The sequence below is a fragment of the Cryptomeria japonica genome, chromosome 11, assembly GCF_030272615.1.
Source record: "Cryptomeria japonica chromosome 11, Sugi_1.0, whole genome shotgun sequence".
Lineage (NCBI taxonomy): Eukaryota > Viridiplantae > Streptophyta > Pinopsida > Cupressales > Cupressaceae > Cryptomeria > Cryptomeria japonica.
In genome coordinates, this window is record NC_081415.1 from 595,935,277 (window position 1) to 595,947,258 (window position 11,982).

Genomic DNA, 11,982 nt, shown 5'->3' on the forward strand with positions numbered 1-11,982 from the left:
AACAACCTCTCATGATCAAGGATAGGTCGTGTGAGGAGAATAGAAAGAATCTTAATTTTAGTTTGGATTTGGATCCTCCCTCTCATCCTATTCCATCTAACCTGGAGATCGATAATTCCTTAGCTAAGGACAAGAAGAAAAATATAGATGATCTCACTATCTCTTCCTCTAATGGAACTCGGTCGGGAAGCAGGATCCCACTGCCCCCTCCAGATAGTGTTTCTAGTCACAAGAAGGATGTAGCCTTTTTGGATGGAGAAATGGTGGTTGACCTTGGTCACAATCCTAGTCACTTGACACAAGTTTAGGTAGCTAAAGAGACATTAGTGAGGGTCTCGATAAGCCTTATCCCACATAAATAAAATATCAACTCGGAGATTTAGATTCGGACCTCAAAGGAGAATAGGAGTGTAGGATATGTGACTCTAAAGGAAAATTTTTAGATTATAGGGTTCTCTTCTACTCCCCCACCTGGTAAGTCAAAAAAATGCTTCTATGAAGAGGAAAGTGATGAGTGGGATGGGACCCAAGTAGCAACCAAGAACAAAAGGAAAAGGAAGGCTGACATGGGTGGAGACAAAAAAGTTGGGAGACCCTTGGAGAAGGACGTGAGGTTGAAGGATGAAGCTCGAGAAGTAGATGTGAGAAGGCAAAGGACCTTGGATGGTCTCTCCAAGAATTAAAAAATAAGACATAATATCATCCCCAACCTAGGATGTTGGTTCTACTCAAGGTGAGTAAATCAAGTGAAAAGTTAACCTATTTAAGATGAAGATTCTATCCTAGAACGTGAGGGGCTTAAACGGCCCTCTAAAAGAACGTATGTTAAAGTGTATACTAATGGAACAAAAGGAAGATATCTTCTTGGTTCAATAAACAAAAATCAAATCTGAGGTGCTCATCAAGGCCACCATTTCTTTATGGGTGTCTTCTTCCTTCTATACCAGTGATGTGGAAGGAGCATCTGGAGGCATTGCCACTCTGTGGATCTCGGCCTATTTTGTTGGTACCATGATCCATTTTGCTAAAAATTGTCTCATTGTTAAGATGTTGGATTTAAGGTCTCATCTTGAATGGTATCTTATAAATGTTTATGCCCCTAATTCTAGAGGCCCCCGGGCTAGCCTCAGGTCTTCTCTAGTTAGCCTTATTCAGAATCAGGTGACATCTTTGTGGATGGTAGCTAGAGATTTTAACTCTCCTTTTTTTCCCTTAGATAAATCTGGAGGTATAGAAGACTATTCGAAGAGCATGAATGATTTTGTGGACTTGATTTCTGCAATGGGACTAATGGATATCCATCTCATTAGCTCCAAATTTACTTGGTCTAATAGAAAACTTGGCCAAAATCTTATTCAGGTCAGGCTTGAGAGGTTCTTGGTGTTGAGTAATTGAAAAAATTATGACTCCCTCTCTCTCCATGCCCTTCCTAGATCAATCTCATATCATAGTGCAATTCTTCTATCTTTGGAAGAATCCAGGGAGAGAAAATTCTACCCCTTCAGATATGAAATAATGTTGTCCCAACAGCCAGATTTCAAATATCTAGTTGAAAAATGGTGAACAGTCCATGTTGATGACACTCCTATGTTTCGTGTTGCCCAAAAACTTATGTTCCTCAAGGAAAAAGTCAGAGGTTGGAACCATTACTTGTTTGGGAACATCTTTGAACAAAAGAGGGTTGTTGCTACCAACCTTGAGGACATTCAAAGGAAGATATAAGATAATTGTACTTATGAGGAAGAGATAAAGGAAGAGATCTTGTTAAGATATCAATAGCTTAGGTTGAACAAGAAAGAAGAGATGTTTTGGTAACAATAATCAAGAATACAATGGCTCACTGAAGGAGATAATATAAACACCAAATTCTTCCTACAATCCAACATGAAACGTAGGAGCAAAAATAGGATAAGAAAGCTCATTAAGGATGATGGATCAATTACAAAATAATGAAAAAGAGATGGTTGAGATGTTTGTTCAATTTTTTAGCCTGAATAACTCAAATAACCAGGATAGCTATCAAGACCCCAATGATCTTCTTGGGGTGATCCTAGAGGTTATTAACGAGGAGGATCTATCTTTAATGATCTCAAAGGTATCCTTCTAGGAGGTTAGGGATGCGGTGTTATCCTTTGGTTCTTTCAAAGCCCTGGGTCCTGGTGGATTCCCTCCTGCCTTCTTTCAAGATCACTGAGATATTATTGGAGTGGATACCTATCATACAGTGAAATACTTCTTCAGGTCAGGTAAAATCCTGAACCAAATCAACTCTAGCTTCATTGCTTTTATTCTAAAAAATGATAATGTTGTCTCCATCAAGGACTTTAGGCCTATTTACTTATGCAATACTCTGTATACAAAATCATTTCAAAGGTTATGGTCAGTAGGCTAAAACCTCTACTTGATAAGATGATATCACTCAACCAAAAAGGCTTTGTAAAAGGGAGGCACATTTTGGATGCAGTTATAGTTGCACATGAATTGGTACACTCAATCGATAGTAGCAAATTACCCTCAATGGCCTTTAAATTAGACATTTCAAAATATTATGATAGAGTTTCTTGGAACTTTCTCTTTGAAGTCCTAAGAAAGTTTGGGTTCAAGGACAAATTTCTAAATATGTTAGAGCAATGTGTAACGACTCCAAAATTCTCGGTGTTACTAAATGGGTCCCCAAGTGGTTATTTTTCATGTGGGAAAGGGCTTTGCTAGGGAGACCAATTGTTGCCATATCTATTCATCATTGTTGTTGAGGTTATTGTTAGGAATATTGACAAAATTAAAAGGAGAGGAAGGCTAAGGGGTGTTAGGGCTACCTCTACTTTGTACCCTATTTCACATCAAGAGTTTGTTGATAATACCATCATCTTTGGTGAAGCTTATGTCTCAGAAGCGAAATGCTGGAAAATGACTCTAGATAACTATGCTATAATCTCAGGGCAACCTATTAACTATGAGAAAAGCAAGGTCTTTTTTATGATTGTCTATCACAATCTATAGGAGAAAATTACTAATATTTTGGCTTGTCAGATTGCTTCCCTACCATATTCCTACCTAGGGTTACCCCTCATCTTTAAATCACCATCCTTTCTATTTTGGAATAGGAAAATTGAAAGATTTGAGAAGAAGATAGCTAGATGGAAGGGTAAGTTGCTTAGTCTGGGGAGGGAAATTCAGTTGGGTAAAATCTTGTCTTCAGAATATTCCAGTCTATTACCTCTCCCTCTTTAAGATGTTAGGGTTTGTTGCTGATAGGATAGAGAGGATTCAAAAATGTTTCCTATGGACTATATTCAAGGAAAAAAATAGACTGTCTCTTGTGTCCTGGGATAGGGTTTGTTTCTAAATTAAGGTAGGGGGTCTTGGAACAAGAAAAATTAAGTCTTTCACGCGTGCCTTAATTTCCAAAGCTGGATGGTAATTGATTGAAGGGAAAAACGACTAGACATATATTATAAAAGCTAAATACCTTAGTAATGCTAGAATTTGTTGTTTCCTAAAGGAGAGGGATTTACCCTCAAGATCCTGGATTTGGAATAATGTTACAAAAACTAAAGCTTTCCTTAGGTAGGGTGGAAAAAGGCTAATTGGGAATGACAAAGGTAACAACTTTTGGGACAATGTGTAGATTAAAGACCAAGCCCTCTCAGAATTACCTCAATTCAAGAAAATCAAGCAAATTTTGACCAGTAAATGTGGAAAGTTGGTTCATGATTATGTTACATGGCAAGGAGAAAAGGCAAAATGGAAGAACCTGAAAGATAAGGTGCTCCGATAGGGGCATATCCCTATCCAACATCGTAACCAACTTGTCAAAGAGGCTCTATCTCTAACTTCTTTTTTAGCTGATTGCACTTTCCTCTCTCCTAATGTGGAGGATGAATGGATCTAGTGGGTAAATCCCTTTGGAAATTTCTCAGCTAAGTTAGCCTATCATATTATTGTGGGAGAACTAGTTGAAACCTTTTGATAGAGAAATATTTGGATCAAAGGCCTTATTCCAAAGATCAATTATTTTTGGTGGGCTACTACTCATGGAAGAATTTTGACGATAGATCATCTAAACAAAAGAGAGTTTTCCCTTGTAAATAGGTGTGTTTTATGCTATAAAGACCTTGAAAGAATTTACCACCTATTTTTGCATTGCCAATTTACCAAGGAAATCTAGGAATAAGTGCTAGGAGATTTAAAAACTTGTTTGAATTTGCCAAAGAATATGAAAGGCCTTATGGAACAATGGCCTCTAAACCCTTATACTCATCCTATTACCAGAAATCTTTCGACCCAAATTCTACTTGTCATGGATTGGAATATTTGGAAATAATGAAATAGTAGAGTGTTTAGGGATGAAGCAAGAAGTAGTAAGGTGCTATTTTATATTATAAAGTGGCAGGTTAAAGAAATCATTAATGCGAGTAAGCCACATAAATCTAAAGTTCTACCAAGGCTTTTGAACCTAAGATTAAAATAGAGATGGGGAATTTGTCATAGTCTTCTGAGGATGAATTGGCAAAATATGATCTTAAGGAAAAGTTGTAGTTGGACCCCCCCAAAAGATGGTTGGCTTAAGTGTAATTTTGATGCTTGTTCAAAAGGGAACTCAGGTTTATTAGGAGCAGAAGGCATCATAAGGGATTACAAAGGCTACATGATAGAAGGGTATTGTACAAACCTCAAAATGGGTTCAAATAACAGAGAAGAAGGGATGACAGCATGAAAGGGCCTTGAATGCCTCCAACACAATAATGACATCAATGTGATTCTAGAAGGTGATTTCAAACTAGTACTCAATTGCCTAAATGATACCATGAAATCCCCTTGGGAGATAAGAGGAATTATCCAAAAATGTAAAATTCTATTCAAATCCTTTCACAAAATAAAAGTGCAACATATGTATAGGGAAGGAAATCTAGCAATGGATGAGGCTGCAAATCAAGGCTTGATGAAAAAGGAATGGTGTTACTTTAATTATCTAGAGAGCTCGACGAGTTTAAAAAATATTTTGGCCAATGAAAGCCTGGTAAAACCTTATCTAGACGATTCGATCAATTACTTGAAGCGGTAATGGTTGACATTGTCCCTTTCCTTTAAGTTATATGAGCGCCAAGAAATTTCAAATTCAAATTGCCCAGCCGATAACCTACAAACTTTGATGAGTAAGAAGTTGATTGTTTGGAAGATTAGGATGATATGTAGACTGCCAAATTGGCATGATGATGATGAGAGTATCATAAATTTGAATGGTCCAATTGGTAGTATGATGTTTTTTATCTCAGGCTTTGCAGTGATTTTCAAAGATGGCGATATCATTTGTGGGAAAGGTGGTGGTGTTGTTTGTCAAGGTGTCTTAATTTCCCATAATGAGAAAAGAAGGCCCACATGTGTGGACAAAGAACCTATCAAGCCAATAATAACCTTTTCAACGAGCATATTTTAGTGTAAAAAGAAACTTCTAAAATTCTAACTTAGCTTGGTAGTCATTTTCATATCCATTGTTTCTGCTTTGTTAAGAATCAAACCGAGATGGGGGGCCCTCTAAAAAGAACCAAGTCGAAGAGTTGTAAAGAACTATAGAACAATGAAGAGGTCTGGGACCTCTTCCATAATGTGAGGATGACCCCCTTTTTCTCGTCATGAAAGGGTAGAACAGGGCATTATCTACAAGGATCTATAATTCGTGGCAAAATGGCTAAGTTATGATGGGGAGTATATCCATTGTGGTGTCACCGAAGCTAATTGCAGAAGTTACTAGGCTGAAGAATGAAGGGGAAAAGGTGGAGAGGCGGAGCAGTAGTGATTGCAAATCCTTCATGAAGAAGTTCTTTAAGAAAGGCACAGTGGTGGTTCAAAATGGGTATGGCTGCTCTGTTCTTCCAAAACCCTTTCCCATAGTTAGTTATTTTTTAATGAAACATTTCACTTTATAGGGACAATATACTATAGTTCATGGGTATCATTTTCCCAGTTTAAATCATATTAGGCACAAGGAAAGGATTAATTTGTCCTATTTCCTATTTACCTCTCTAGAGTCTTGTATTACAAATGGAGAAAATGCACCACTCCACCAAGGCTTAATCTATATAATGTATAATTGTGACTTTGAACACTCCCTGAATAGAAGCATTCTCCTCCCTCTACCAAGCAATGCTAAGCCAAAAAATGTGAAACAGGGGTTCTCTATTACAATTGAGCTCATATAAATCAAACCCCTGCATTTTCTTGATTCTACTCTCCCATTAAAACTTAATGGTAAGAAGCCAGTGGTAGTGAAGGAAATTGAACTCCTTGAGGTTTCCTTGCTCAAAATTAACCCAGATAAAAGGAAAATGGATACTGCCAAAAATAACCCCATCAAAGTTGAAAAGACTGAGAAGGAATTTGCAAGAAAGAGTATAACTATTGACCTAGACTTGTTTGACTCAAAGAATGAGGAGGAAAAGATGGCAGAAAGGGAGAAGAAGGAGAGTAGTTCAGGAGAAAGAAGATTTGCTAGGCTATTGGTTAAGGAAAAGAAGGTTTCAACCAAAACAAAGGAGATGATCATGAATCTTGAAGAGGCCTTTAACCTAGAGGAAGAGGATGATTTATCTAACAAGGACTTGGAGGATGAGGAGTTCCAGGATGAAGAATAAGAACAAGAAGAATAGTATAAGGAGGAGATGGAATAAGAGAGCAAGTCCTCAGAGGTCTTGGAGGATTTTGAACCAACCACATAGCCTTGCAATTCTTAAGGATATAAAAAGGTCCCTTGTTCCCTGGACTCACCTTTAAATAATCGAAACAACATAAACTTGAAGGATTAGATTATGGAGCTTAAAGACAGAGTCCTAAAACTGGAAGAGAAAACTGAAGACTACAGCCAACATGTCGACAAAATATGTGAAGCCTTTGGTTTGTTATGCACAATCACATATGGTATCATGAGAAAGGTTGCCATGGGGGTCATGTCAGGGCATAGTAAGATGAAAAACAAGATGAGGAAAATTAAAAAAGAAAGGAAGGTAGATGAGGATGATGAAGATAGGGAGGATAGTCAGAAGGACACCTAGGCCATCTAAGTTTACAAGCTTTAGCGAAATTGGAACTTGATTAACAATGATTAAGTTGTTAGGCTTAGTTTATTTTTGCTTAAAACTCTTCTTCTTAAAGTACTTGATATAGATAGTTTCTTTGTTATGAAGAGGCTTGTTTTTCATCTTAACTAGACTTTTATTATGGTTGTTGGTATTGTTAAGTTGCTTAGTTTTGTTGATATCCATAATATTGATATTACGCTCAAGAGATGGTGGTTAGTTTTTTATTATGGGAAAACGGGTTTTGAGGGGACCTGAAATCCCTTACAACAGGTTTTGAAGGGACCCGAAACCCTCATATTTTACCAGGATGTGGAACCCACAAAACAATGCTGCCACAGAAATCAAAGCATGAAAACCAGCATCCCCAAAACAGCTGAGCTGACAAAAGCCAGTCGAATACCAACACTGCCATAGGTAGAAAAAGCTAGCCAGACACTAAAGATATGATCAAGACAAAAAAATTTGGCCACACCGAAAAGGCTACAGCCTTAACCTTAAGAAATAGTGACGAGGGTTAACAGGCACCCTCAGCCAAACAACAGGGATATTCCCGACTCCCTTAACCTGAGACAAAGACTTCAAACACCAAAAAAATAGCCTAGCCCATAACCAAAAACAACCACTATCTAAACTAGGCCATTGAAAACTATTAGCTTCCAACTAGACAAGATTAAACATAAAAGACAAAACATGCTAAAAAGAAACAAGGTGATTTTGAAAGGTTTCCCTAACCTTAGACCTGGGTTTTGAGATGGTTCCCAGAACCACAAAAAAGGGTTTTGAAGTGGCTCCCTCAACCACCTTGGATTGAAACAAAGGCCTTAAAATAACAACATCCAAGCAAACAAACAACACCAAAAACTCCACCTCTATAGGAGAAGATAGAAGAGATCTTGAAAACATGGATCCATTAACTAGAAAATCACCTGCCTCAAGAAAAACCAGGCTCCCATAGGCTGATGAGGTGGGTTTAGTCATGGTGCTCATAACCAATAGGGCGAAGCTAGCATGAAGAAAAACTTCCAACTGCAGAACAAAGTCCTGCAACTTAAGAAAAAACCCATTACGCTTAGCTGGAACAAAGGGTTTTGGCAGGCCCCCATAACCTAAAGATCCAGGAGAAAGATCTCCTCTAGAACCCCAATAGTCCAGAAAAAGGACAACACCAGCCATCTACTAGCACCACCCAACCTCCATGATAGCACTCAACTCCACCTCTATAGGAGAGAAGTTGTCTCCAGCATCGTCCTTCTTCGCCTTTGAATAAGGAAGGGCCACCTCAATAAAGCAAGCTAGAGAAAACCCAGGTAGCATAGAGAGGGCGTACCAACACAATATGCAAAAAAAATAAAGGCTGGGCTAAAGAGGACAACCCCTCAACAGATCTTCAGCAAAGATTGAGGGAGCGTAAAACACTCCCTCCCTCAAGGCCTTGAGCCAGAGTTCCAGAAAGAACATCTCCTCCTTGGCCAAAAAAAGAGTAGCAGCAAGCAAAAAAACCCCAAGGCCCAAAACATTAGAAGCCCTAACCTCAACAAGGAGGAGAGAACAAGCACAGAAAGGGGCTTCCCTAGCCTCAAGATCATCCCAGGACACTTCATTGCAGGGAACCCTAGAAACACCACGGGGAGCCATCATCACCATAGTCCACCAAATGGCCAAACGATTTTTGGTTGACAACAGGCAAAGCATGGCAGGAAAACACCATTGCCCCCAAACCCTCACAAAACCCTCTCCAATCTGAAACCCCCAACCACTTCACCAAGGTACTGAGCAGGGAAAGGGGGAAAGGGATGGCAGCAGGATCATGAAGGAACCCATGACATCCTATCCACCATCTAGGTCGCCTTCGTCCTCCTCCCCTATAGCATCTCTGAAAACCCTAGCCGCTCCTGCCCCTTGTGCATGCTCCATAAGAGATGGTGGTTAGTTATTACTAGTATGTTTAATTATAGAGAAATATAAAGTTTACTACTGAGAAACAGTTGTTTGGGCTTTCTTGGATGGTTGCTTAATGCCAGTTTCTTTGATGTTGTACTTAGTTTTTGTTGTTGTGTAGGTTCAAGGCCTTCTCCCTACGAATTAATAAAAAACATGTCCATATTAGGATAAATAAATTTATTATTTATTTATGCCTAATTCCTTTTGTCACAATTAAATAAATATTTAATTGTCTAATTACTAATTTGGAGTGAATTAATAAATGAATATATATTAATTCTACCTCCGTTTTCATTTCCACTTCTAACTCCACTTCAGTCTTCCACTTTCTCAATTTGCTCCACTTAACTTCACTAACCTTCTGTTTCCCTCTCCACTTGCAAATGACACATTTCCCATTTCGCTTAACATAACTCATTCTCTCATTCGATCTTGTCCATCCAATCAACCTTCGAAATCTATAAATTGAAGCTTTATTTCTCATTCTCATGACCATGATACTTTAATTACCTTCATGATCACACTATTGAGTTTTTTCTTTCTTATCAAGTATGTGCACTCACCTCTTTGAGAGCTACATCACATCGGAGGAGAAAGAAGAAATGATGAAGAAACATCAAAAGAATGCAATAGGTTTGATCACATTTAGAGTTTAATGTTTGTTTACTTTATTTTGCATTCAATTTTGATATCATTATCAGTGAGATTAGGATTAGTTTCCATGATATTGGATTTTGTGGTAACTTCTTGATATCATGTTCATTTCTAACCCATTTTCCTAGTCGACATTTTGGTGAACCCATCATGAAACACATCCAAATCTGATGATTTGGTGATTTTCTATTTCCATGCAGGTGTTAGGCAATGAGTTTTCATCTTCTATGCATCCATGAGCTATATATGTACAATTGACCCTTAGATCTACGTAATTGACCCCCAAATCTACATAATTGACCCTCAAAACTGCACAATTGTGCCTTATAACTACATGTTGAACCCAAGTTGGGACTAAGAGTGGGGGTGAATTAGTCCAAAACAAAAATTAAATGCAGTATATAAACAATTAAACTTCAACACACATCGACACATGAACACCAAGATTTATACGAGGAAAACCCAAAGAGGAAAAAACCACAATGAGCACCCATCCACAAAATGTATCCACTATGTATATAAAATTACAAATAGAAAAGCTAACATCTCCATACTTCCACACTAAGGCTAACTACTCATGTGCAAGATACAAAGAAGACTTGAAAAACCTGAAGTTAATTGCACTTAGGGCAAGATACAAAAATTATATGACAAGAAGGATTTCTTGATCATGAAGTTGTCCTTGAACTTTGCATCAAGCTACCAACTTAAACACACATAACTCTAATATCAACTACCAACACTCTATCTCGCAACTCTATCACAGTGTCAACATAGTTTGCACATGATTCAAATGCAACTCTTCTGCTTTTCTTTATCGAACCTCTCTAATTATCCCTGGATCTATATTCATAACACTTTCCTTCCTTGGCTCTCTTATACACAACTCAATCATACTCATCCATACAAGATAGATTATCAAAGCTTAAACCAAGTCAGCCTGAATCAAAATATATTGTCTGAAACAATGATCCTTATATCCTTTTTGAGCATTTTCAATTAATCGTGCAACTCCATAATGATCCAAGTCGTCATATGCATGGAAGATAATTGTTCAACAGTGCGACATACATTACAAAAACATCAAGCTCACCTCTTCGACTTGTATGTTGACATCCAACATGAAAAAATTCATTGGTCCACCTAAAAAATGAGTGAGGCTTGTGCAGGTCCCATTTTCCAAGTAAGTGGGTGGGGTTGCTAAGTTAAAAAAAGTGGGCACCTTAGGTTAATCGTGCAATTGCATGGTCATATAGGTTTTTGATGTTGTAAAAGATGCAGCGCATGGTAATGGTATGGAGGGCTAAGGAAACCTAATGGCTAACAAAAGGGATCGGTCATGGAGACGATATGATAGGCTTAAGTCATAACTTAAGATACTGGGAACTAGTCACTGAAAGACATCGTAGGATTAAAACAAAAGAAGGAAAGCCAATGATCCCTATTTAGGCTTAGGGTTTAATACCTTTAAGATTAGAACATGTAGAAGACTAAAACCATAAACCATACTCCAGTATCATAGAAGACAAAATTTCAAGGCATGTCCCAACAAACCCTCTTCATGGTTCTTCCCATTTGTGTTTTCCATGTATAAAAATATGATGTCTCTCTTATGGTTGTGTATGTTGTGCTTTTTTTCTTCCATTGAATATTGCATTTCTTGTTGAGTATAACCTAGATCTAGATAAGTTTCTGATTAACAAAGTGTTTTATTTTTGGTAATACTAGTTCATCATCCTCTCAATATTTCGGTTTGTTCAACAATTTGGTATCAAAGCTTGGTCCCTAGTTGCTAACTTAACCGCTTTAGGAAGATCTTGATTTGAATAGATGGTTCTTATGGATATGGATGTAAAATATTATTTGGATGAAGAATTGAAGACAACACTTGAAGATCTTGAGAGTGTGGAATTTGAGAATGAAGACTTGAAAGAGAATGTTAAGGTAGAAAACGAATGTGTGAAGAAGCTAAGAGATTAGATCTAGAAGTTCAAAGCAAGGCATCAAGAAGTTAACAAGTAATTAAAGCAAGTAAATGAGACTACTATGAATTTGAAGTTGCAAATTGAAGAAAGTAGGAAAGTTGAAGAAACATTGAAGGATACAATCAATCTAAAGACTGAAGAGAATGGGAAGCTGGAACAAGAATTAGTGAAGTTGAAGTCAAAAGAAAAAGTTAGTGAAAGCGATCCATTATTGGACAAACTATTATCCATGTAGAAATCTCAAAAGGATAAGGAAGTATTGGGTTTTCCCAGTGAATGCTCAAATGAGAAAATTAAAGGGAATGAAAAGATGGAAGTTGAGAAGA